At 47.1% G+C, this 27,602-nt stretch overlaps 1 protein-coding gene across 5 annotated transcripts in view; it reads left to right on the top strand.

Moving 5' to 3' along the window:
* pdzd2 (PDZ domain containing 2) overlaps positions 1-27,602 on the top strand; it is a 569,380-nt gene that overhangs the window by 43,018 nt on the left and 498,760 nt on the right. The window contains exon 1 of one of the 5 annotated variants that reach the window (XM_085973669.1): positions 3,552-3,859. The exons of 3 other annotated variants lie outside the window; for them this stretch is intronic. The gene's annotated coding sequence lies outside the window, so the exon portion shown is untranslated. Of the gene's footprint in view, positions 1-3,551; positions 3,926-27,602 lie in introns of those variants that run through there. One more of the 5 variants, XM_085973672.1, reaches the window with a different exon arrangement.

The raw sequence follows: 27,602 nt of genomic DNA, 5'->3' as shown, positions 1-27,602 counted from the left end.
GCTTTCAGCAGCCAGTCAGCAGCTGTGGGTGGATAGAACAACTGAAAATACCCAGCAACAACAGAAAGGCATTTCATAAAAACCCAGTGGAGGGGGAATGCTGATGGGGCCAAACAAGCACCGTGTGATGCAGCAATCCAGGAATTGATCCTGAGGAATTTTCTATAACATTGCTGAATGACAATGTGAAAAACACATCCCTCAGTTCTTCATCATTCACTTTGCTTCCAATTTCCACCCTTTCCCCACCTTCACATGGTCCATCGCCGACTCTTCACTTCCCTTCCTCAACTTCACTGTCTCCATTTCTGGCGATCGGCTATCGACAAACATCTACTACAAGCCCACTGACTCCCACAGCTAACTGGACTACACTTCCTCCCACCCCACTTCCTGTAAGGTCTCTATTCCATTCTCCCAGTTTCTCCGTCTCTGCCGCATCTGCCCTGACGATGCCACCTTCCATACCAGTGCTTCCGATATGTCTTCCCTTTTCCTCAACCGTGGATTCCCCTCTACCGTGGTTGACATGGCCCTTGACCGTGTATGTTCTATTTCCCGCACTTCTGCTCTCACCCCTTCCCCTCCCTCCCAGAACCACAATAGGGTTCCCCTTGTCCTCACCTTTCACCCCACCAGCCTCCACATTCAACGGATCATCCTCCGCCATTTCTGCCACCTTAAGCGTGATCCCACCACCAAACACATCGTCCCCTCGCCTCCCCTTTCAGCATTCCAAAGCAACCGCTCCCTCCGTGACACCCTGGTCCACTCCTCTATCACCCCCAACACCCCTTCCCCTTCGCCCGGCACCTTCCTGTGCAAGCGCAGGAGATGCAACACCTGCCTTTTTACCTCCACCCTTCCCACTGTCCAAGGCCCTAAACACTCCTTCCAGGTGAAACAGCGATTTACTTGTACTTCTTGCAATTTAGTATACTGTATTCGCTGCTCACGATGCGGTCTCCTCTACATTGGGGAGACCAAACGCAGATTGGTTGACTGCCTTGCTAAACACCTCCGTTAATCTTTAAGCATGACCCCGAGCTTCTGGTCGCCTGTCACTTTAATTCTCCGCTCCTCTCCAACTCTGAACTCTCTGTCCTCGGCCTCTTACATTGTTCCAATGAAGCTCAATGTAAGCTCGAGGAACAGCACCTCATCTTTCGATTAGGCACTTTACAGCCTTCTGGACTCAACATTGAGTTCAACAATTTCAGATCATAACTTCTGCCCCTATTTAAAAAAAACATTTTTCCTCTCACATGGCAGCTGTTGATGATTCTGCCGCAGCCATTTACACCTCATCTGGACACATCTTTTGTTTCTTAATTTGTCCCATTACCATCTTCTTTTGCCTTGCACCATCATCCCCTTTGTCTTTTAATCTCTCCTGCCTTCCATCCTATCACAGACCTTCCCTTTGTTCTTTCCTCCCTTTCTCCCCTTCCCTGCCCCTACACTTGCTTAAAAATCTGTTACATCTCTAACTTTTTCCAATTCTGACGAAGGGTCATCAACCTGAAACGTTAACTCTGTTTCTCTACAGATGCTGCCTGACCTGCTGAGTATTTCCAGCATTTTCTGTTTTTATTCCTTCGGTACTGTTGTGTCCGGCCAGTCTCCTGCTTGATTGATCTGAGACAGCTTAAACCATTTCCTGTGCAGCTACATGTTCTGAGCTTGCGGAGGGGACAATATCTGTAAGACTTTCTGGGATTAAACAATAATGAGTAGAATTCTCCACTTTGATGATCTGGTTGAATGTGTTCTATAGAAGACTATTCATCTTGGCCATCAGTGTGACTGGGATCCCTCAGATGATCATTCCTTGAAAGTGCAGTAGACTGGTTTAAAAGTGCAAAGGATACCCTTGGTGATGATCTCTATGAACTATGCATCTTAATCCCCTCCACCTGGGTCCAAGGTGGTGTGCTGGGAGGAATGTCACTGTTAGGTGGGTGGGGCTTGAACTTAGACAGCACAAACTATGTGGTACCACGTTTGAATATCACCCATGTACCTACAGCTGAGTTCACAGAACGACTGTTGAGGTGGTCCCTGTGTGGAACTGTGGATGGGATAGCTAAACCCTCTACAGGGAGTTCTGCTCCTTGGTGCTATAGCAAGAATGATGCCGAGGTTTTGCCACTGATGCTACAGCCTTCCAGCAATTCTTCCACCTTGATAGTCATCAAAGAGCCTATCGAGTAGGAGCTGCTGCAAGTGCCATTGTTACTGGAACAAATACTAGCTGTATACCTGGCTGCACTGTAATGAGGTTGTATCATTCCTCTATTTCTCAAAAAAGAGCTGGGCCTCTTTAAATTGCTTGTGTCCGAGATCTCTGCGCTCCTCCAATTCTGGCATCTTGCATATCCCTGATTTCCTTCACTCCAACATTGGCAGCCGTGCCTTCTGCTGTCTAGGCCCTAAGCTCTGGAATTCCCTCCCTACACCTCTCCGCCTCTCTGCCGCACTCTCCTCCTTTAAGTCGCTCCTTTAAACCTACCTCTGACCACTTTTTTGGTCACCTGTCCTAAATATCTGTTTATGTGGCTTCGTGTCAAATTTTTCCTGTGAAGCGCCTTGTTATGTTAAAGGTGCCATATAAATGCAAGTTGTTGTTGTTGTGTCCTTCGAGGTCTACGGTGGCATGTGATTTCCTACCTAGCTGAGGGATGTGTCATTCACTTTCCCAATCAGCCCATTCAGCCAACCTTGGAAAGATACACAGGGCTAGCACATAAAACAGTCAGGTGTGGCACACTCCCCAAATCGCACCACTCCGGAGCAAACCACACAGCCCGGCCCCACAATATCTATGCTGCACTTTGCAAAATGAAAATATTTTCATTTTATGAGGAAGAAATAAGTAGAGTGAAATGGTTTTATTCTGTAAGGGGATGCTAGATAAATACATGAGGATTAGAAGGATATGTTGATAGGGTTAAATGAAGAGGAGTGGGAGGAGGCTCGTGTGGAGCATAAACGCCAGCATAGACCAGTTGGGCTGAATGGCCTGTTTCTGTGCTGTAGACTTGATATAATTCTATGTAATATATTTTTTAAAAATTATGTAATTTGGGCTACTGAAATGAAAAACCTATTTTTGTTTTGGTATTTTTTAAGGCATATATAAGATGCAGTCTTTTAAGCACTGCGTGTGACCTTGCTTTCCAAAGCAAAACACTCTTTTCCTGTTTTATTTATGTTCCCATTAACTCCAGGCAGGAAGCATTAAATGGGTGTGTTATAAACAATTTCACTGCCCAGATCAGGCTTCCTAATGACTTTAGCTGGGTGGCCCATAAAGTAGCTTTTCCTCTAATCTAGAGTGGGCGAGCAGTACTTTTTTCTTGAGAGGCTGGCTGCTGATTGAAGTAAGATGGGAGGAAGCAAGAGAAAGGGGAGGGTGATTAGTGGAAATAAACGGTAGAAGTAAAGCGTCTCATGTATCTGGGCAGGGAAAGGGGACCTCCTCTCAGCAGCACGTGACGAGCAAGAAAACAGCCAAGTGCGAATAAGATTGCAGCACCCAGCAGCCGAGCACATGCAGGCGGATGCCAGAGAAAATAGAAAGCAGTGCTTGTCGAAGAGCTCAGTGGGACAGCACGCTCCAGTCAGTTAGCAGCTGGACTGCACACTTCAGACAACGGTTAACCCCACCCCCCCCCCAATCCCCTGCAGTAAAAGCCAGTAGGTGATTACACCAATTAACAGCCACATGGGAATGATAACCTTCTCAGACAGGATAAGCTCAGGGCACCAGCTGCCCTGGACAGAGGTTCCAAGGAAGCAGTGAATGCTGAAGTGTATTGAGAAAAAAAGAGCCATGAGATTCCAGAAAAAACAGCAGGTACAAGGAAAACTTTGCGGGCTGTGAGAAATGTTTGGACAGCAGACGTGGTTGCATTAAGCGCGTGTGAGTGCCTTGATGTTTATGCTATGCCCATATGTAAAGGATTCTAATCAGTCCAGGTATATGACAGACCGTTTAAGTATGGAAAGTATCTTATTACCTCAATTAAAGCTTCAGTGTCCAGCGCAGTTTATAGGAGCTGTTTAATCACGGGAAAATCAAATCAAAGTTTAAATGATGTAATAGATATTTTCCATATTTAAGCTGTGCTGGTTACCGTAAATTGATTTCTGTCCAGCTACTTGTTTTATTAGCTGTGAGTATTTTATGCATGCCTCTCATTATTGCTACCAACACTCTTGATGTGGCTCACTCCCAAGTACATCACCATAAATATGTTATGGTTGCATCAGGATTTCTATTACAAAAATTATGTATTTACGATATCCAACTTTCCTCCTTTAAGACGCTCCTTAAAACCTACCTCTTTGACCAAGCTTTTGGTCACCTGCCCTAATCTATCCTTATGTGGCTCGGTGTCAAATTTGTTGTCTTACAGCACTCCTGTGCAGCGCCTTGGGACGTTTTACTACGTTAAAGGTGCTATATAAATACAAAAAAAAGACCAATTTTAACTCTGCCCGCTTGGCAGAAACTGGGCGGGCAGTTAAAATTGGGCCAGCAACTTACTGCCCGGGGATCCTACTGCCATCCCACAGAAAGTAATTTTAACCTGTTTTTAGCAGGCATGTGGGGAAACCTGCCGGGAAGCAGCAGAGACCAGCTTTAAATATGCAGATTGGGAGCTGAAGTCATGAGGGCGCGACTGCAATTTTTGCCCAAGGCCTGTACGAGGCCCAAGCCGCTGTGGCTACACCAACAGGCCAAGCTGATCTGGGGTCAGCGGAGATCTTGAATTAAAAAGCTATTTACATTTTTTTTGGTTTCCTTGTGGACCAAGAGGCGCAGGACAATTCCCTCCACCACCACCACCACCCCTGACTGCGATGCCCTCCTGGCCCGCCCCCCCCTATGCACTTACCTGCCTGCTGGGGACCGTTCCATTGGGTCCTGTCAGCCAGCTAGGGATTCCTGCCAGGTTGGGGCAGAAACTGACGGCCAATTTCCCAGGCCTCACGCTGCAGGGTCCGGACAGTTTGTCGCCCACCTCAGTCTCCCTGGAGTTAAAATCTGGGCTTATATGTGACATAATACGATCCCTCATAAAACACAGTGAGGGGAAAAAAGTGCCTGGCATGTGTCAGACTGGCAAAGTTCAGTGTTGACGAGTGATGAGAGTAACTGGGTAACACTCTATGCCTGGAATCAGGAATTGTGCATAACTGGGAGTAAGAAGTGTATTAGGCGAATGGAATTTCGTGGGGCTGTACATAAACGGAAGAAATGGGAAGTGAATAAGTGCATGGAATTCCATAGTTGGAACATTATCTGGAGGTAATTTTACTGATTTCTTCCAGTGGAATTCTCACATAAAAAGAAAAGAAAACCTCCCAAAGGTATATTTAACCTCTGAGCATCTCACAGGAGTGTTGATTTCAGACTGAAGTACAGCATGCTTTGTTTTGGATTTGTACAGTGAAGTTTAGGAACAGTTTTATGCCAGGATATGAACTTGCTATATGTTTGTGTTGGATGGGATTGAATAATTTCACACAGCCTCAAAATGTGGTACTAGTGTATACTCAGAGAGAGAGAGAGATCGAGACACACAGTATTCTTTAACATGCATTCTCTGCCAGGAATAAACGCAGTGGGCTGCATGGCCTGTTTGTGTGATGAGGAGACTGAGTGCTTAACTCCATACAAGAAGGTTGTGAAATCAAGCTGCAAGACAACTCACTTGCTTCAGTTGGGTGAGTTTTGGCAGTTAGTGGACAGGTTGTTGGCTAATCAGAGTGTCACTGATAGTAACCAGGGAGAGGTCTGTGGTACAGACAGTTCTGTTCCCCTAATTGAATGAGTAGTCCAGGTACCAGGTGCTACCACCAGGAAGGGAGGATTATAAATACTACAAGAAAATGTTTGTTATTGGGGTTTGCTGCCATTTGGGAAATATTAATCACTGTCCTGGTTAACGACGGTGTTGTATCCTTGAACAAGAAGGGAGAAATGAGCCAGGTTTCCCTCTCCTGATCGCTATCCAGTGATCCTGCTGGAAAGCACATGTGGGAATGTCGGGTGAGGGGAGGATGAGGTTCCGCTGCAATGCCTGCAGTTGTCGAATAGCCTGCCAACAGTCAGTCTAGCATCAAATTTGAAGAAAAGTCACTTGGTTGAGGAAATGGAGGACGGCTGGTGCCAATGAAACCTTCAGGAGAAAATGCAACAAAAAGAAATCAGCTGTCGTATTCCATTACAGATATTTTTAGTAATTATAGCCCTGAGTTCTAAGACACTAGACAAGCAATAAAGAACTTCTGGATTGCCACTGGCAGCATCCCAGGAGCTAGCATTTGTAGCACAGCACATAACCCAATATAAAGCATCTATGTTCTGCGCTGAGGTCAAGAGCCCAAGGTAGTGACTCGTGTAACCGTGCTTCAGCACAAGTTCTAGCAGCTCCCTGGTACCTCATGTAAGTGGCCATTCATCATCTGCATGTTGCACAGTGAACGTCAGTAAATCATCCAGAAAATTCTCTAATATTATCAAGTAGAGATCTCATTAAGAGAGGATTCTAGACTATTAGGTATATTTTCATTTATTTGCTAGTGTTAGCAGAAAGGTAAATGTGAGCATATGCATAGCATGCACTGGATAATGAAGAATGCAGTTTCTGACAATAATATGAGAAATATCAGCTTGGCAAGTGTGAGATTCAACGGTAGTATGAGAGGCACATACCATGGCCAGACCGTTGACCGATGTCCTCTCCAAACCCCAGGCAAAACAAATACAACAGTGATATTTTTAATTACCATGCTATGTCGAGTTCAGCATCACCTGGCATGTAAGCAAGTGACTGTGAATACAATTTAGCCAAAGGGGTAATACATTTTTTTAAAAATTATTTAAAATTCTAAAACATTTGGGTCGGTTTAGTCATACTGCATGTGCTGTAGTTTTTGGGTGTGTGTATATAACTAACTGCAAAGGCAACTGAGCTGTGCACCTGGCTAATGTAGCAATGGTTTCAGGATGATTAGCAGTGACCTTGGCTGGTACAGCAATGATGTTATGGGGCAGCTGCACCCTTGTTTAATGTAGCATTGGTGCGTAAAGAGGGCATGTCAAAGATAGGCACTGCCCCAGTTAAGCTAATGTTTGGGGTTGATTTAGGAGCCATCAGAGTAGTGTGCTGTGCATCAAGGATCAGAGAGGTTTTAGTGCTGCTTAGTTAACTTTCAGTTTATGTAAACAGGATATCCAGGCAGCAAGATCGAGGACTTGTATCACGGCTACCGATCAAGCAGCCAGGCTCAGTGGAGTCCCATCAGTAACACCAGCAAAAGTTGGTTCCAACAAAGGGGGAAAAAAAATCTACATGAGAACTGTCGAAAGTGCAGGTGAACAGATCACTATCTATGTGTTTTTCTCAGAACACTATGCACCCTTAGGCCAGGTTGGTTCTAAAAATATAAACATACGGTATTAAGCACAACCAACAGTGCTGTGAATCAACAAATTTACATATGGGTTGTTCTGCATAAAGTTAAAGAGAAATAATTTTATTAAACCAATGTCAGTTTAAGAGAAGCCATCTTTAACTTTACACAGAGGGAAATACACCCCTTGGTCTGCTGGGCTTAAGCAGAAGTGTTTCATCCAATAAGGCCCACTAAAAGGGCAGTTAATACAATTATTTTCCTGTTGAATTCATTGTGCACTAGAAAACCAAAACATATCAAGATTTATATAGGTTCACACAAATCTGACGTAAACAATTACTGAGCGCCCCATGTTGCTAACCTCCTCCATCCCTACACCTTTTTGAGGACTCTGCATTCCTCCAATACCGGCATCTTGCACATCCTGATTTCCTTCGCCCCATCATTGGCGACTGTGCCTTCAGCCGCCTAGGCCGTAAGTACTGGAATACCCTCCCTAAACCTCTCCACCTCTTTCTCCTCTTTTAAGACGCTCCTTAAAACCTACCACTTTGACTAAGCTTTTGGTCACCTGTTCTAATGTCTCCTTCTTTGACACGGTCACAAGTTCTGTCTGATTACGCTGCTGCGAAGCGCCTTGGGACATTTTACTACGTTAAAGGCGCTATGTAAAGGCAAGTTGTTGTTGTTGAGTTAAATTCAAATTGTTTCTGACTAAAGGCTGAAATTCCATTCTTAATCAAAGGAGAAAGCCTGTTTTTCCATAATTAATTGCAAATTAAACCACAGGAAGACAGAGTTTTAAAATGTGCGATTTCTGCAAATTTGATTGTGTTAGCAGCTCTTTAATTACAGAGAAAAACAGGCAGTTCTGCTTTTTGTTGGTTGTGATTAATTTCTTGCTTTGATTGAGCACGAAACCTGTCCCTATGACAGGCGAGCTGTACATCATGTGGACGGAGATAAAAAGAAATAACTTAAATGATGGAAATGAGAAATAAAAATAGAAAATTCTGAAATAATTTCTGATGAAGGGTCCCATCTTAAACTCTAACCAATCATTTTCTTGCAGCTCCTGTCTGACTTCTTGTGCATTTCCATTATTCCCTGTTTTTTTATTTCAGCTGTCTTTTGTGTCTTAATATAGTGCCAAAACTGAAAAAAACTCCTAAGCTATAGGTGTTGTTCCGAAATGATAAATTTGTGATTCCAACAGAAATCTGTAAGGCACAGCAGCTCATGATATCCATTGCAGACAGGTGTCACTGTGTATGAAAGACTGGTTACAAACTACATTTATGCCAATATTGATCTTTAGCATTCAATGACATTTTACAGGATGTAGCTGCCAAAAACAACTCCTTCTCATGAGTTGTGGAACAGAAATTTGCTACCAACCAGTTACTGTGGTTAGTATCTCACTTGAAATTTAAAAAAAACATATACTGAGCCTGTTTTCAGAACTTAAGACCTCATTTGATGAACGGCTACGCCGTGACCGTCATTGCCCATTTTATATGGGTGATCTGAACACTTATGAATGAATTCTCTGCGAGAAGATTGTGAAATCGCGCAGTTCTCAGCAGCATCAGTTTTAATATTTAAATCAGTACTTTGTGTGAGAGCATTTAAGAAATTCCTACTGTTAGATCCGTGTATCTTGATGTTGTGTCCTTCAATAATTAGACAAGAGACTGCAGGGAACAATCAACAGGTGTTTACTGAATGAGGGTTATTCTAAAACGAACTGTACAGATCCCTAATCAGGGTTTATCTACAGGTGTGGTCACTGCCGGTACTACAGTATACAGGAGCTGTAAAAAGTAGTTCTCCCCTTAAAGGTACATACATTACAATTCCTCCCCTTTTAGATTAACAGTACCATAACACTCAATTAACAATTAAATATCAAACTAATTACAATTAACACTTTTAACATGCAACATTAACTGAAAATAGTCTATTTATAAATTCAGTCTTTGGGGAGGCTTCCTGATCCTTTCTGGATAGCGCCTTTCCCGAGTGTCTTGCTTTTGGTGCGGAGGCGATTCTGGCCCCCTGTCGTCGGTTGGTTCATCCGCTTCCGATGCTACTGTTTCTGGGGTAGATGCTACCTGTACGTCGGGTTCATCACCAGGTACGTATGGGCGAGACATGGGGTTGACTCGTTCCTGTGACTCTAGGATCTGGTCAACATGGCGTCTCACAATGTTCTCCCCAACATCCACTGTGTACATTAGTGGCCCCTGCCGTGTGCATATCGTTCCTGGTTGCCATTTCTCTGTTCGGTAGTCGCAGGCCAAGACTGGTTGCCCTACATTGAAGCTCCTTGTCGGCTTCTCATTGATGTGCTGGAATTGCTTATTCTCAACATCTCTTCGTACATTTGGTCTGAGCAAATCCAGACGAGATCTCAACCTTCGGTTAAAGAACATCATGGCCGGGGTCTGGTTGGTGACTGCATGTGGCGCATTTCTGTAGGCTAACAGGAAATTGTCCACCTTATGCTGCAGCGGAATGTCGTCATCGCACATGGCCCTTACTGCTTTTTTAAAGGTTTGTACGAACCTCTCAGCCAATCCATTTGTGGCTGGGTGATACGGGGCGGATGTGTAATGCCTTACCCCATTCCTTTTCATAAATCTTCGAAACTCTTCGGACACAAACTGTGGTCCGTTATCAGAGCAAATCTGCTCTGGCAAGCCGTTCCTGGCAAAAATGGTCCGTAGGACTCCAATAGTGGAGGACATTTTGAGTGCGCATCCACGGCTATTAAAAACATTGAGTCCATGAATGGACCAGCAAAATCAATATGCACCCGTTGCCATGGAGATGAGGGCCACTCCCATGGGTGTAGAGGGGCATGTGGTGGTGCATTTTGGACCTTCTGGCATCCTGAGCAGCTCTTTGTCAGGTCCTCGATTTGCTGATCGATCCCCGGCCACCACACATAAGCCCCAGCAAGGCTTTTCATTTTCACCCCTCCCAGATGACCTTCGTGAAGCTCATTGAGCACTCTCTCCCTTAACTTGGGTGGAATTACCACTCGGGATCCACACATCAAGGTCCCCTGGCATACTGACAGCTGTTCCTCGGAGTCCGCATCACGGAAGATCTCCTGGTCCCTCAACACCACCTCTCTGGTGAACAAGGCCCAGCAGCGCCTATATTTCTTGAGGAGGCTGAAGGGATGTAATCTGTCACCCCTGATCCTCTCTAACTTCTACCGCTGCACTATAGAGAGCATCCTGACAAACTGTATCACGGTATGGTACGGCAGCTGTAGCTCCCATGACCAGAAAGCCCTGCAGCGGGTAGTCAAAACTGCCCAACGCATTACCGGCACCCGGCTACCGACCATAGAACATATATATCAGAAACGCTGCCTACGGAGGGCACGGTCCATCATCAAAGACCCTACCCACCCCAGCCACAGTCTGTTCGCCCTCCTACCATCTGGAAGACGCTATAGATGCATTCGCACCCGTACGACCAGATTTAGGAACAGCTTCTTTCCCAGGGCTGTCATCCTACTGAACTCCACAAATTAACACTAAAGCCTGCACATCTGCCGATGCACTTTATTATGGTCATATTTATGCTAATATATATGTACAAATGTATGTTGAAATGTTTAAGTGTCCTAATCCAAATTGTACACTCTCGGGAGCCGCAAGCCTACATTTCGTTGTACTGCACTTGTGCACTAACAATGACAATAAAAGTTGATTTGATTTGATTTGATGAGAATGCTGGCAACAGTGAGTCGCCATGTGCTGGCCATCCCTTCACCGTCAAATCATATACCTGAGACAGTGTCGGGTCATTTCGGGTCTCCTTCTCTATACCAGCGTTAGTTACTGGCAAGCATTCAATTATAGTCGAATGAAATATTTCGACAGGATCCACTGCTGGTGCTTCCTCCGCAGTAGGCAGTGGCTGGCGTGATAGCCCATCAGCGTTTCCATGCTGTTTCGTGCCCTTATACTCGATTTCATATTGGTGTGCCCCTAGAAAAAGGGACCATCTTTGTAGCCGTTGCGCAGTCATCACCGGAACGCCCTTCTTTGGATTAAAGATGGAGACAAGTGGTTGGTGGTCAGTCAGCAAGGTGAACTTCTGCCCGTGCAGATAGTGGTTGAACTTTTTCACTCCCCACACTAGGCTGAGGGCCTCCCTGTCAATCTGGGCGTAGTTACGCTCGGCTGAGGTTAGTGACCGAGACGCAAAGGCTACTGGCCTCTCCGAGCCGTCCGGGAATTTGTGCGACAGCACCGCTCCAATGCCATAGGGTGATGCATCACACGCCAACCGAATTAGTAGTGCTGGGTTGAAATGAGCCAACACCTCTTTTGATGTGATCAATTCTTTGCTCTTCTGGAAAGCTCGTTTACATTCGTCATTCCACTTCCATGGTACCCCCGTTTGCAGTAGGGTGTTCAGTGGGTGTAGTACTGTAGACAAATTCGGCAAGAACTTATGGTAGTAGTTCACCAGCCCGAGGAACGACCTCAGTTGTGACACATTTTCCGGTGCCGGAGCCTTGACTACTGCCTCAATCTTTTCAGGGGACTTATGTAACCCCTCTTTATCAATAACGTGGCCACAATGTGAGATCTGCTTCTGGAAAAACTCGCATTTGTGGTGATTAGCTCGGAGCCCATATTCCTTCAATCTAGTGAGCACCTGCTGCAGGTTGGCGAGGTGATCACTGTCATTTTCGCCCGTGACCAGGATGTCGTCCAAATAACACTGGGTCCCTGGAATCCCTTGCAGGACTTGATCCATTGCCCTTTGCCAAATAGCCGGAGCTGATGCTACCCCGAACACCAGCCGGTTGTATTGGTAGAGACCTTTATGAGTGTTGATCATGAGGTACTGTTTCGAGGCTTCTTCTACCTCCATTTGCAGGTACGCCTGGGCCAGATCAATCTTAGTGAAGCGTTTCCCTCCAGATAGCGAGGCGAAAATATCTTCAATCCGCGGAAGCGGATATTGTACAGTGTGAAGGACTGGGTTCACTGTCACCTTAAAGTCCCCACAGATGCGAACCTTCTTTGGTTCCCCAGGCGTATTATTCAACGACCTCTTCATTACAGGAACGATGGGTGTAGCCCACTCGCTCCAGTCCACTTTGGACAGTATTCCTGAATGTTCCAAACCTTCCAGCTCTGCTTCGACGGCTGGGCGGATCGCATAAGGTACCGGTCTGGCCTTAAAAAACTTTGGGCTTGCATTTTCCTCTATTTTGATCGTCACTGTTATGCCTTTTAGTGTTCCGAGTCCCTGCTGGAACACTTCTTGTGCGTCAGTTAGCATTTTTGACAGTCGTCCAGGTGTGACGTCGTCATCCTTTTTGGCATCTACAGTCAGTGCTTGTATGGAATGCCAATCTAGCTGTATCTTCCGGATCCATTCACGTCCTAGTAGTGGTGGTCCTCCATCTGGCAATACACATAGGTCCATTTTTGGTGTTTCCTTGCCGTTATATATAACGTTCACCCTTATTTTTCCTTTGGGGTAGACTTTTTGCCCCGTGTACGTCTTCAAGACAATCGTTGTATCTCTCAAGGGTATATGTGAGAATAGCCGCATGTCGTCCCTTCGGTTTATGACTGTTAGGGCTGATCCTGTGTCCAATTCCATTTTCACTTGGACTCCTGCTATCTTGAGCGTGACCCAGATAGTTTGGTGATCCTCCATTTTGATCACATTATGTAGTTTCAGACAACCCAGCTCCTTGCTTCCGGAGTCTGTATCACTTTTCTGTTCGTCTGCACTACTCTCCGTCACCTTATGTACCTTCTTGTACTTCTCCTGTGGAGATATCTTGCTGCTGGTTTTCTTTTCCGACCTGCATACTCTTGCTATGTGTCCTACTTTTCCACACTGTCTGCACACTTTGTCCTTGAACCAGCAATCCTTATGGTCATGTGTTGTTCTGCCGCAGCGATAGCACTTCACTGTTCCGTATGACATTTCATTTGTGCCATATTCTTGTGGTTTCCGTTGTATCTCTGCCACACCCCGTGCTGCTGCTTCATGTGATACTGCCATGCTGAAAGCCTTGTCCAGCGTAAGATCCTTTTCTGATAGAAGCCGTTTCTGGGTTCCTTCACTTTGAAGCCCACACGCAAACTTGTCCCTTAAAGTATCTGCTAGTCCCGTTCCAAACTGGCAGTGTTTCGATAGCTTGCGCAGTTCCATTAAATACTCAGCATTACTTTCATCTTTATGCTGGTTCCTTTTGTGAAACTTAAATCTTTCTGCTATCAGCAGTGGTGTGGAGTTTAAGTGGTCCTGTAGGATTGACACTATGTTTTCAAAATCCTTTTCCACTGGCTTCTCTGGGGTTACTAGGTTTCGCAGTAAGCCATACGTTTTTGCACCCATTGAATTCAACAATACCAGCGCTTTCCTGTCATCTGGCACTTCATTCGCCTTGCAGTACACTTCTATGCGTTCGACATATGTCGTCCAATCTTTGACTTCATTGTCGAACGCAGTGACACTACCACTCTTCGGCATCCCTGGGTGTGGTTAGACTGGCTCAAAATGGCGTCTCCCGCGCTCTCCCTTCTTCCCCACTGCGGCTTAAAATGGCGTCTCCCGCGCTTTCCTTTCTTCCCCGCTGACGCTGCTCGGCCCTTGAACACCGGCTGCTCTCTGCGCATTTTCCTGCGCGCCTCTCTCCCCCGTTGACGCTGCTCGGCCCTTGAACACCGGCTGCGCTCTGCGCGTTTTCCTGCGCGCCTCACTCTCCTGTTGATGCTGCTCGGCCCTTGAACACCGGCTGCGCTCTGCTCTCTCTCGTTGACGCCGCTCGGTCCTGAACACCGGCTGCGCCCTGTGCGCTCTACCCTCTCTCTTTCCCCCGTCGACGCTGCTCAGCCTTTTCCTGTGCCGTCGGTCGGCTCTAGCCGCCGCTGTCCGGGAAGGGTCTGCGCAGTACCTGTTGCCAGCCCGTTTCGCTGGACCACCGTGACTGGAGAACCAAGCCTGGCTCTCGACAGCCTCCCCTGCGATGCTGAAATCCCCGCTGGATGACTGGGGGGTTTCCGGTGGTCGACGCCCGTGCTTCTGGACTCGGCCTTCTTCCACTGTTCGCCAGGAGCGAATCCCTGGGAGGTGATGCAGAGTTGCAGGTAGGTTTTAATCTTCTCGTCGCCAATGTTAGATCCGTGTATCTTGATGTTGTGTCCTTCAATAATTAGACAAGGGACTGCAGGAAACAATCAACAGGTGTTTACTGAATGAGGGTTACTCTAAAACTAACTATACAGATCCCTACTCCGGGTTTATATACAGGTGTGGTCACTGCCGGTACAACAGTATACAGGAGCTGTAAAAAGTAGTTCTCCCCTTAAAGGTACATACATTACACCACCTTGATTTCCCAGCGCTCCACTTGCATGTTCCACAATGGTGGGAACAAGTCCATCAGCTGGAAAATAAGCCCCTATATTTCTACCACTGCACAAGTCAGCCCATTTTATAAAGGGAAATCAAATCAAGCACAATGGAAGAAGGGAAATTTGTAATTAGAAAATGGAAGATCAGAAAAGAGACCGAAAAAAACCAAAAACATTTACACTGTGTCCAAAAGGAGAACATTAAAATTGAATGTACTCTTTTAAAAATAGGCTCCCTTCGAGCTTTGAGTGTGTCTGTTTCATGAGGTCCATTTATTTATTGATGTGAGTGCAACTCTGGGACCACTGTCATTGTTCTTATTTATTCTATGATTGGAATATTTTGACACTTCTAATTCTGCCCTCTTGAACATTCCTGATTTATAATCGCTCAACCATTGGTGGCCGTGCCTTCTGTTGCCTAGGCCCTAAGCTCTGGAATTCCCTCCCTAAACCACTCTGCCTCTCTATCTCTCTTTCCTCCTTTAAGATGCTCCTTAAAACCTACCTCTTTGACCAAGCTTTTGGTCACCTGCCCTAATTTATCCTTATGTGGATCGGTGTCAATTTTTTTTGTCTTCTAATACTCCTGTGAAGCGCCTTGGGACGTTTTACTACGTTAAAGGTGCTATATAAATACAAGTTGCGGTTCTTGTTGACTACGAGATTTATTTATTTATTGTCCTCTTTAGCTCCCCTTGTGGTACACACCATGGCCTAGAAATTTGATTAAGCCTGAAAACGGGCAGTGCCACCGCGGACCAAGGTTAACGGCCGCCTGCAAAATAGAGCGCAGGCAGCACAGGTATTTTGGTGCTGCCTGCTGATTTAAATGAGCGCAGGGCAGAAGCTCCTGTGCAATGCGCTCTTTCCGGCGACAACACCAGCAGGAGGCCGAAGGTCGGGTCTAAAGGATCGGTGTGGCGTTCTCGGGCAGTCACTTTATTAACAGTTGCATCCCCTCCAGCTCCGCCTCCTCCCAATTCCTCCGACAATACAAATTGCTATTTCCCGTCTTTATGAGATGTGGGGCTAGTTGAGAAGTTAGGATTTTCAATAAGAACAAAAAAATCCTCTATAAATCTTAATATTTCTTTGTTTAGCGGGTTCATCAGCATTTTCTTTATGTAAACTGGATCTTGATGAAAAGATCAAAAAATAAGTTAAATTAAGCAACAATGAAAAAAAAAAGCCAGCTCGATCTGGATTATATTTTTAAAAAATTTGCAATAAACTGTAAGACAGTTGGAAGTCAGTTATTTGGGTGTAACTTATTTAAAAGTAGCATGGTAAATGTGAATTGTACAGAATGTTTATAAGTAAGTTTATTGCTCACCGTCGCTTTCTCCCGGCTCTACACCCCGTCAATGGCTGCACGCATGGGCGTGCTTTGGAAAGGGCGGTAAGAGGAGCGGCGACGTTCAAAATCGCTGAGTGTGTCACGCTCCTGGTAATTAAAATACTTGTGGCAAGCACAGGCAACACAGAGTTGCCGACCTGCCCAATATGGCGGCTGCCATGTTCCGTGGGCGGAAGCAAGGCGGCCGCCACTTGTTCTTCAAAAACGGCCCTAACGGGCGCAGAAAAAGTTCGAATTTCTAGGTATTAACACAGCGGTCAGCGGGCCTGGCCATTCGCCTGAGTCTAAGTTGTTCTTGACGTGGATCCTTGAAGGCCAATAAAAGCAACCGGGAATGACTTAACTACCAATTTCTGTCTCCCTCCCTTCCTATTCAGGAGATCTTGGATTGGCCTGTGTTCTATATCGAGGTGACACTAAGTATTGACTACAAAAGGAATTTTGGAAAAACTCTCTACTTTACTACTCTATGACACAGCCTACCCCTTGCCACTCCAACTTAATTTTTGAAATGTATTCTGCACATTTATAGTATGCTTTGTATTTCAACATTTTATAATCCGTTTGCATTACAGAACTGCTTCTATCTGAAGCATGTGTCTCGAATTTACTCCTTTTAAATTGCAAAATGATTTAGATTACATATGGCATCATTGGAACAGCTCAGCACGTCCATGTACAGTTTCTGAAAAGGCTCATTGACAATCTTGGCACTGATATGTGCGGGAAGGCAGAGAGGGAACGGGGGAGTGCGGTAGCTGGGGGGAAATCCCGGGTACACTGAGGTCTTGCCCAATTTAATGGCAGGACCTCATTATCATTTTCTTCTTCCATTTCCAGATTGGCAGCCTGACCGGCTGCCGGGCAGGAAAGCCAGTGGCAGGGGGCCGCAGCCAGGGACCGTTGGGGACAGTCCCCGGCAATTGGGAGAGATCAGGGCGTGGGGGAGGGTGCAGTCTGAGCCCAGCAATCAGGAGGGAGAGAGGGAAAGATCTGGTTTCAGGATTGGGACTTGGTGTGGGGGCGGGGGCGTGGGTCAGAGCCCAGCAATGGCGAGGGAAGGAAATAACGGGGCTCGGTGATGGGGGTGGGGGGGAGGAGGGGAGGGGGGGAGGGGAGGTGGTGGCCGGCTGCTCCCATTTCCATTCTGCTGCCATGTTTCCCAAACCCTGGGAAAATGTTAAATTTAAATCAGGCTCCCAACTGCACTGTGGGAGGCTGATTTAAATATTATAATAGGTGTCCTGCCTCTTCAAGATGGGACACACACATGCCATACTTCCCTCCGCTGTAAAAATGGCGGCAGGCGTTTAGGTGTATTGGGGACGCCCTCCCCGATTTTAAATTTTTACCACCCCCACCCACACCAACCCTGTCCCACCCATCGTGGGGGGTAATATCGACCCCCTTAGTGTCAGCCAGTGGCTCAGTTGCTAGCACCCTCGCCTCTGAGTCAGAAGGTTGTGGGTTCAAGTCCCACTCCAGAGACAGACTTGAGCACAAAAATCTAGGCTGGCACTCCAGTACAGTATTGAGGGAGTGCTGCACTGTCAGAGGTGCCGTCTTTCGGATGAAACGTTAAACCGAGGCCCTGTCTGCTCTCCCAGGTGGAGGTAAAAGATCCCATGGCACTATTTCAAAGAAGAGCAGGGGAGTTATCCCTGGTGTCCTGGCCAATATTTATCCTTCAAACAACTTCACTAAAACAGACTATCTGGTCATTATTACATTGCTATTTGTAGGAGCTTGCTGTGTGCAAATTGGCTGCTACGTTTCCTACATTACAACAGTGACTACATTTCAAAAGGTACTTCATTGGCTGTAAAGCGCATTGGGACATCCAGTAGTCGTGAAAGGCGCTATATAAATGCAAGCCTTTCTTTTTTTCTTACCTTCCCTGTAGGAGTGGGAGAGGAGGGTACATATAGCGCAGCAGTGTGAAAATACTTTACTGCCCTGTCTAGGATATCGCACAAAGTCCTGTCTCTCTGTAGACGTGCATGTCACCTCTTGCATATCACAGGGATATTTACAAAGGTACTGTTGTAACGTCAGTGGGCTTTAGAAATGCTTTAGGCTTCTAAAGTCACAAAGATGTAAGGTAACCCCCAATGACTGGACGTAGAAATGCTTCTGGGCTTTGAAGGGTCAATGTACAGCTGTTAATAACAGCAGAGGATTATTTACCTTTGATTACATCAGCTGGAATGTCAGATTAAATTATAGATAGTGAATTCAGGCACTAATTGTGTGAGACAGGTATCCTGACCCTGATGTTCTGTTCCGAGATAGCTGATAATGTAGCTTTCTTCTTTATCTCAGTGAATTTTCAAGTAATATCAGATACAGTAATCTCACAGGCTACTAAAATCCCACTCCATTGTAGATACAGATAATGGCTAAAGATGTTGCAGGAATTGAAAAAGAATACATCACCATTGTATTTGGCCACAAACGTCTTAAATAGACGGACAATTCTTTGAAAAGAAAAAGCAATGGTGATGTATCCTCAATGGCTCAGCACCATTTTGCATGGTTTGACAATAAAGACAAGAAAGCCCCAGTGTGTCCACTTAATCTCAGCAGAATAGTGTTGGGGGTCACTACAAACTCAGCAGTCTTGACAAAGGGTTTGACCCGAAACGTTGACTCTATTTTCTCTCCATGGATGTTGCCTGGCCTGCTGAGCTTTTCCAGCATTTTCTGTTGTTATCTCAGCAGAATAGTGTTGAGGGTCACTACAATTTTCCCAAAATTTCCTGGTGAGGGGGGGTGGGGGGAACTTAAGATTTTCACTCCTTATTGTTATACCTTGTTGAAAATGTTTGTGTTGACTTTGGGTAAAAACAGGGTACGGTTTAGCTGCAATGCCTTGCCTTGATGAAGTACTGGGGGGTTGCAGACACCATGGCCTGGGACGGTGGGGGGGCGGGGCGGTGGGGGGTTGGTCAAAAATAGCAAGTTATGCAGGAAGCTAATGATCCTGAATTTCCTTGGGCCCCAGACTGGTACAAAAACTGCAGCAGTGGAGCAGTGGGGCCCAAAAGTTGAATGGGACTGAGAAACACTGGTCTCTGCCCTGATGATGCCGCCTTGAGATTTCCCAGGCGGGCAGTTGCAGGGCAGGTGATAGTTCCATCTGCCGCACATCAGGAAGGAGGCAGAGCCAGCAGGCTAGTGAATTCCTGCAGCTGCCGTCTCCTTTGCTCTGAGCAAGACACCGGCACCCAGGTCCATGGAGCAACAGAAGTAGGGCCGACAGGGGATGTCCAAGCCTAAATCTTGGCGTGGACACCTCAGAAGACTGGAGGCACTAGCAATCAAATCAGCTCTTTTATAAAGAGAGCCGCTTTCTGCACTTTTCAGTCAGTTTCATTGGCTTATCCTTCTAGGGGCACCTTGCACTCCCCCCTTCCAGGGGGCGGGTGCCCAATATGCAACCATCCTGGCATGGACACCTGCCTGATTTATTTAAGTTAAGTGTTGGTGTCCTGGTGCTGGACACCCTGGCAGGATCAGGAGCAGGAATAGCAGCGCAGGTGGAGTGGGATTCCTGCTCCAATGGGATTGAGGAATTTAGGTTCCTATATATACAGATACTAGCTGGGGAGCCCCGCGTTGCGAGGGCAATTTTGGGGCGCTTGGTCTCCCTGCCCCTGTGTGTCCCCCCTCTCCCTGTCATGTCCTCTCCCTGTCCTATTCCTCCCTCCCCTCCCCTCCCCTCTCTCCCTCCCCTCCTCTCCCTCCCCTCCCCTGTCTCCCTCCCCCCACCCCCTCCCCCACTCCCCTCTGTCCCTCTCTCCGGCCCCTCCCCCTGCCTAGCGCCTGAGGCCCGGTGCCGTTGCGATAGCGGCCGTGCGGGGCCTAGCGCTTAAGGCGCGGTCGGGTTCTGAGGCCGGGACGGACTGGAGCTGAGGTCCCCCGCGTATCGCGCGGCTGATGGACGGCCGCTGCGGGCGGCAGGCGGGCGGCGCATGCGCGGTCAGTGCGGGCGGCGCATGCGCGGTCAGTGCGGGCGGCGCATGCGTGGTCAGTGCGGGCGGCGCATGTGCGGGCGGCGCGAGGCGGCCCGCGGGGAGCAGGCAAGGGCGGCTTGGCGGCCGTTAGCAAGCGGGAAACTTCGGGCGGCCCGCCCGCGCTCCGTCCACGACACCGTGAAACCTGAGAGGGGGAAGTAGAGAGAGACAGAGAGGGAAGAGGAGAAGGAGAGAGAGGGAAGAGGAGAGAGGGAAGAGGAGAAGGAGAGAGAGGGAAATTTTTTGAGCTTCAGGCCCCGAGTCCCCCCTGCGCGAGGGTGAGGAGGAGGGGGGGGGTTGCTAAACACAATATAAAACTCAAATAAATTGTTAATTAATTCCCTAACACATAATTCAAATATTTACCTTACTTCCCTAACACACTGAAAGTGTGGGGAAAAAATCGTGAAAAATCAAGATGGCGGCCACTCACCTCGGTTCAGAAGGATAAGGCCCGCCCACACACGCACCGATTGGTCGGCCGGTCAGGTCACCGAAGCGTAGGATTGGTCAATCGTCGAGTCACTCGACACTCAACTGTAGGAAGGAACCCGCCGTCCGATTGGTCGACCTCGACGTCACACAGTCGCTAATAAGCGGAAGGCTGAACGTTTTTCGGATACCGCTGGCAGGATTTTTGTGCGGCCGAAACGTAAATACGCCTATGACCGGTCCGGAATCGCAAGCTTTCTTTTGAGGCGATGCGCGCGTCGGTACGCTCTGTAACTTTCAAACGTATAGAGAACGGACAGACAGACAGACAGACAGACATCGGGACAGACAGAAGAGCTCTTTTATTTATATATATATATATATATATAGATATACAAAACTGCCTTTAGGATCAATCAATTATAACAATCATTTGAGATTCCAGATGTTTTCAGTGAGATTGTGAAAAGAGCTCCAAGGCCTGTGAGACTTAGCACTCCTGGGCACCAAACTTTATTGAAAAGGTTGTTGTTGTATAAACTCTTCCATCAAGACATCCAACTGAATTTTGAAAGAAGTAGGATTGATGAGATTTCTGTGGAAGGAGCTTTATATCTGTTTGAATATCCAGGCTCTTATGAACAGTGCTTAGCGAGACACTGGCCAATGTAATCTGAAATGCACCAAACTGAACTCTTCTGAGGGGCCAGTGTAGCAAGCGGAAGCTGTATAAACATTGGCAGCTGATTCATAGCAAACAACAGATTTAATAGATTAGGTCAGCACACAAGGGTCAGTGTGCCAGAATCTATTCCCATGCATTGCATTTTAATTGCTATCAATGAGCCATTTAAAACTTCTAGTGCATATACAGTCTCATTCATCAAGCTTTCACAGCATTTCAGCTTTGTGTGTAACGATCTAACTTTTATTTGAATGCCGTTGTGTTACACGTAATACTTGAATAACTATCTCATCTGCAAAAGAAATAAAATCAGCCATGTAAAGCTTACTTCATGGGCTGCTGATGAATTGTGCTTGAATTGACTGTGTCGTGGTTCTCTGGTTGGTAGAAAATTATATCCTAGAACAGGTGAGTGGGCAATATATCAAAGTCAACTTTCTCAACAGACTTAATAACTTGTTATTTTAAGCGCTGAAGGCACTGTTTGTCATTCCTGCTGCCTATTTCTGTTTTGTTTTACTGGGGTGATTCAGCTAATGCTTTGATGAGTTTTGGGATGCCTTGGCCAGAGCTGCTGGGAGGGCAACTGAAGATGGGGTGACATTGTGGGCTGGATTTTGTCAGTGTGGGCGGGCTGGGGCATGTCGGATGGAAATCGTGTCAGGACCCCGACTCCTAAATGAAGTGTTGAAAAAGTGCGATTTTCCCCTAATTGGCCAATTGATTTCCTGCGTGTGGGAACCACTGGCCCAATTAGTCTTTTCATACAGAAAGTCGCCTCCGATGACGTCGTCAATGCTGTTGGATTTAAGGTCTGCAAGCAGCCTTGATTCTTCTGGAGACTGCGAAGGCTCTGCAATTTATATGAAGGAGTCGAATTGTGGAAAATGTCAACGGTCAAGCAAAAGTGTGCTCCTCGGTTTGATGAGCCCTCCCTCCAAGCTCTGGTGTACGGAGCTAGCTGTAATAAGGAGCTGCTGTTCCCTTCCTCGGAGAAAAAACCCACCCCAGCAGACAAAAGCTGTGTGGCTACAAGTGGCCCAGGTTGTCAACTCCATTTCAATGAGCCACAGAACCTGGCTGCAATGCAGGAAGAGGTTTCATGACCACCTCTGCACCGGAAAAGTGAGTATGACTTTCCCATCACCCTCAATCTGATCCCCATAGCCTCTCCTCACCAGCACTCTGCTTTACCAACCTCTTCCTCCACATCCCACTTGACACTTACATCCGTGCACCCTTACCCATTCCCTCTTTCTCTATGGTCACATTTACTTAACTATTTGACCTTGCAGCCCTCACACTTCCTATCACTGTGATGCCATGACAACAACTACTTACAACACACAGGGAGGGCCCTTTGTATCCTTCTAAGCATCTATGCTATGCATTCACTACACTCAATCCTTCCATGGTCCATGGAGGAGCTTAGTCGCAAGGGTATTGAAAACATGGTCATTGTTCAGAATAGAATGACATCTCTTGAGGAGCGATGGTCAGCTATTGAGCAAACAAAGCAGACCTTCATGCAAGTCCTCTGGAGTAGGACTTCCAGTGCAGAAATGGGTTCTCATGACCCCCCTGCAGTGCAGCAAGGTGCTGTCAAGCCATTTGCTACCTCTGAAGTGGGGCTGACCCATGAGAGGGATATTGGTGGCAGACAACAAGGAAGTGGGGGCTCCTCTCCAAGCGCTCACACGACCATGCCACAGCAAAGCCCTCGGTCAGAGCCCCACCAGAGTCCTCACCCAAATGAGATGGGCGTCTCAGCCCCTGCACAGCCGTAGGAGCAGCAGACTGTTGGTGAGCCCGCACAGGTTCGCCACCCCAGAAGATGCCCGCAAAAGGCGTCGAGACAGGAGCAGCAAGAGAGCGAGCAAGGGGTCTCCACATCTGCTGAAGCCACAGGGGAAGCACCACGTAGGAGCACGCGTAAGAGGAAGATCATGCATAAGTAGTCACAAGGGTAGTCACTTGGGTGCTCTGTTGTTTTGTTTTTGGACCAGCGATCATTGTGATTGTATTATAAAGTGTTTTGATGGCAAACTGTTGAAGTTGTGGCCTGTGTCATTTCGCAAATGGGACTTTCACATTGAGGGCTTAGGGCGCCTTGCGATTATCAGAATGGTGGTCAGAGTGACAGGATTCCGTAGGTTCTTATCCATTGTCGATGATCTGGTAAGAAGGAGCGAGACTAAAGTGTTTGATTGTGCAGGCTAAGCAAATTTGGCCAGGATGAGGGCGTCCCTTGCATCCCGGGCAGCAATGTTGTTGCACGCTGGCACCTTCTGGCCTGTGCATCTTCAGGTGGGTGACTAGCAGCTTGGCGCCCCTGTTGATGCTCCTGCTGTTGGTGCTGCTTGTTAAGTCTGTGTGTTCCAGTTATATTTAAGGTCAATTACTGACACAGACTACAAGAATAACTTTTCAATAGGTCTTTACTATTCGGAGGTTAGGGCTGTACTACCCAGCAAATTACTACACAGCACTTATATACCGGTGTGGTCACCACCGGTATTACCGTATACAGCAGCCAGAGAAAGTAGTACATCTCTTAAGGTGGAACAGGTTTAAGTTCTCTTAAGGTGGAACAAGTTACATACACCACACTGCTGTTGCTCATGGTTCTGCTGCTGCTGTGGCTGGTCTGCATCCGAATCTGATGTCCAGGAGGAAAATAATTAAATGTTCGCCATGCTTCTGGAATATGCCTCAGTTGAAGAAGTGCTTGGTCAAGGTAGGGAGAGGGGTTTCCCAGGAGGTCACACTGGAGATGGGTGTCAGGCTCCAAACTTCCACAACACTGAGTATGCCTGCTAAAAGCTCCCCCAGACCTGAAACAACAAAGTTCTGCCACCTGCAAATGATCATCGGTGAAAACTCCTTTGTAATGGTGGAGCTGCAGCTGTTCGTAAGCAATCCACTAGTGAGGCCACCAGGATTACCTGGCGTGTTCCAGAGGAGGCATGTAGGATGGGGGAAATGTGTTAAAATCGGAAAGGCCTCTCAAAGTGGGATTATAGAGGCAATTAAGTGGTTGTTAAGGGCCTTAAGGGCCTATCCCGCCTCTTGGAGGCGGGATGGAAAGCGGGTCAGAAAACACGCACTTGGAAAAATTGCATGGAGGTGGGAACGGGCCCGCCCGCCAGTTTTGGCGATTTTAACCAATCGCACGCCTCCAAACCCGCCTCCTCGGGGCTGGGAAATTCAAGCCCTGTGTGTCTCATCCCCAGCTCCGCCCAATAGGAAGGCATTTCCTAGTTGATGTTGTAATAGAAGAGCACATACTTTGCTCACTGCTACTCCCAAAATGAAATGTTGCTCTATCTGCTTGTTCTTACTGCAGATTAGGCTTTCTGTTAGCTCAATATACTGTTGTAGAAGCAGGCTGGCGTATGTTGATGCTGCATTGGTTGAACAGCCTTGTGGATTTATTCCTGCTTGTAGTGTAATGATGCTAATGAAAAAGACTGAAAGTGAGAATGTTCACATAGTTTTTGAGGATGTCAGCGGGACACTAAAATAGGAGAGTCTGATGAAATTTTATAAGGGATAGTTTGAAAAATTGTACATTCTGCTGAAAAGCAGGTTAAGAACCGGCAGCTTTCCCAGTATGGGCATGGAACATGTGGGAGCACTTAACTGTTCAGTAACATGGGAGTGAAATCATCATGCCTCCCGCATCATTTTCCAGGGTTTTCACCTGGGATTCACCACAGAAGAGGAGAGCTCAGAGAAAGTGGGTGTAATTGGTTGCAGCCAGCCCCTTCAGGTGGGATGATCTGTACAGGGTCTGCCAGCAACTTTTTTGGATCTGCAGAAAGATAAGTTTTTTACATTTGTTTATGACAGCAAGGAAAAATAGCTGGGCTTGAGGCCATCTGGCTGCTGTTTCTAACAGGATTGGCGCTGCCGCAGGCCTTTCAGCCTGCAGCAACGCTCAGCTTCCCTCTCCTCATCTGAGATGACCACCTTTCCCAGCAGGCACAGTCAATGCAAATGATTTGAAGACAAAAAATCTGCCAGGCCCAATCATGTTCACGTAGGGTAGATTTCAAACTTGTTCTGTCTGACTTAACATGGGATCCAGCCAGGGAGGGAGGACAGTTGACCATCTTAGCCTGCAGGATTGTGACTTATTTTTTAAGTGAGTTTGCTTTTTTCTGCTTTAATTGAGTTATCCTTTTTCCCCCTAAAGTAAAATCAGAAAATGCTGTAAATACACAGTAGCTGAGTCAGCTTATGAAAAAGAATAGGTTCGTGTTTTAGGTCGGGTGAAAGGTTGACTCCAATTTGGCTCAATCCCCTGACTGAAAGGAGGGCAGGTCGGCTGTCAGAGGGTTGTGAGGGTGGTTTATTTTGACTCCTGTGATTCCCCGCTCTGCACTATGCTGCATAGCCTAGTTGAGATGGGGAACTTGCTGTGTGGAGAGAGGCGCTGCTGCTATGCTTGGGCACTGTGGTACTTGGTTACCGTTAATGTGGACTTTAATTTTTCTGCCCTATTTTCATCTCCTTGAGCACTCATCTCTGGGCCAGGATGGTGAAACAACCAGAAGTGGGGCCATTTTCAACGCTACTGCTTACTGATTGGCTGTTGAGCTATAAGGAGTGTGAGCAATCATAGGTTTGCAGCAGAGTGTCAAGGTAATAGTGTACTGTATATGTGGCAAATTGTTTATTTCTGATGGTAACCCTCAGAATGTAACCCTCCACTCCACTGGATCAATGACTACTGTAATGTATATACCTTTAAGGGGGAAACTACTTTTTACAGCTCATGTATACTGTAGTACCGGCAGTGACCACACCTGTATATAGCACTGAGTAGTAATCTGTACAGTTTAGTTCCAGAGTGAGCCACGTTGAGTAAACACCTGTTGTACCGTTCTCCTGCAGTCTTGTGTCTTACTACTGACGGACACAACATTGGCGACGAGGCAAATTCGATCCTACCTGCAACTCTGCATCGCCTCCCAGGGATTCGTTCCTGGAGACCAGTAGATTGGAGGTCAAGGCCAGAGACACGGGCGTCGACCACGGGCAAACGCCCAGTCATCCAGCAGAGACTTGAGAATTGCGGGGGAGGCTGTTGAGAGCCAGGCTTGGCTTTCCAGTCGCGGTGGTCCAGCGAAACGGGCTGGCAACAGGTAGTGCGCAGACCCTTCCTGGACAGTGGCGGGCTAGAGCCCGACCGAGCGGCACAGCAAAGGGCCGAGTAGCGTCGACGGGAGAGGGAGAGAGAGGGCAGAGCGCACAGGGCGCAGCCGGTGTTCAGGGGCCGAGCAGCACCGAGGAGAGGGAGAGAGATGCGCAGAAACCCACGAGGCGCCGCCATTGCCACGAGGACCGCCGAGAGCGGCGTTGGCAGCAGCGCAGGAGAAGCGCGCGAAACCTACAGGGCGCCGCCATTGCCACGAGGACCGCTGAGAGCGGCGTTGGCAGCAGCGGGGGAGGAAGGAAAGCGCGGGAGACGCCATTTTAAACCACACCCAAAATGCCGAAGAGTGGCAGTATCACCGCATTTGACAATGAAGTCAAAGATTGGACGACATATGTCGAATGAATAGAGATATACTGCAAGGCAAATGAGGTGTCAGATGACAAGAAAGCACCGGTATTGTTAAATTTAATGGGTGCAAAGACGTATGGCTTATTACGAAATCTAGTAACCCCAGCGAAGCCAGTGGAAAAGAGTTTTGGAGACATAGTGACGATACTACAGGAACATTTAAACCCCACACCGCTGCTGAAAGCAGAAAGATTCAAGTTTCACAAACGGAACCAGCATAAGGATGAAAGCAATGCTGAATATTAAACAGAACTGTGCAAACTATCGAAACACTGCCAGTTTGGAACGGGACTGGCAGATACCTTAAGGGACAAGTTTGTGTGTGGGCTTCAAAGTGAAGGAACCCAGAAACGGCTTTTATCTGAAAAGGACCTTACGCTGGACAAGGCTTTCAGCATTGTGGTATCATATGAAGCAGCAGCACGGGGCGCTGCAGAGATACAACAGAGACCGCAAGAATATGGCACAAACGAAATGTCATATGGAGCAGAGAAGTGCTATCGCTGCGGCAGAACAACACACGACCACAATGATTGCTGGTTCAAAGACAAAGTGTGCAGACAGTGTGGAAAAGTAGGACACATAGCACGAGTCTGCAGGTCGGGAAAGAAAACCAGCAATAAGAAATCTCCAATAAGAAAGTACAAGAAGGTACATAAGGTGACGGAGAATAGTTCAGACGAACAAAAGAGTG

Source organism: Somniosus microcephalus, chromosome 2 (genome assembly GCF_052327205.1).
Source record: "Somniosus microcephalus isolate GS21.2 chromosome 2, FLI_Smic_1.0, whole genome shotgun sequence".
In the NCBI taxonomy this organism is placed as follows: Eukaryota; Metazoa; Chordata; class Chondrichthyes; order Squaliformes; family Somniosidae; genus Somniosus; species Somniosus microcephalus.
The sequence above is the reverse complement of the archived record's forward strand: the minus strand, read 5'-3'. Positions and strand labels throughout refer to the sequence as shown.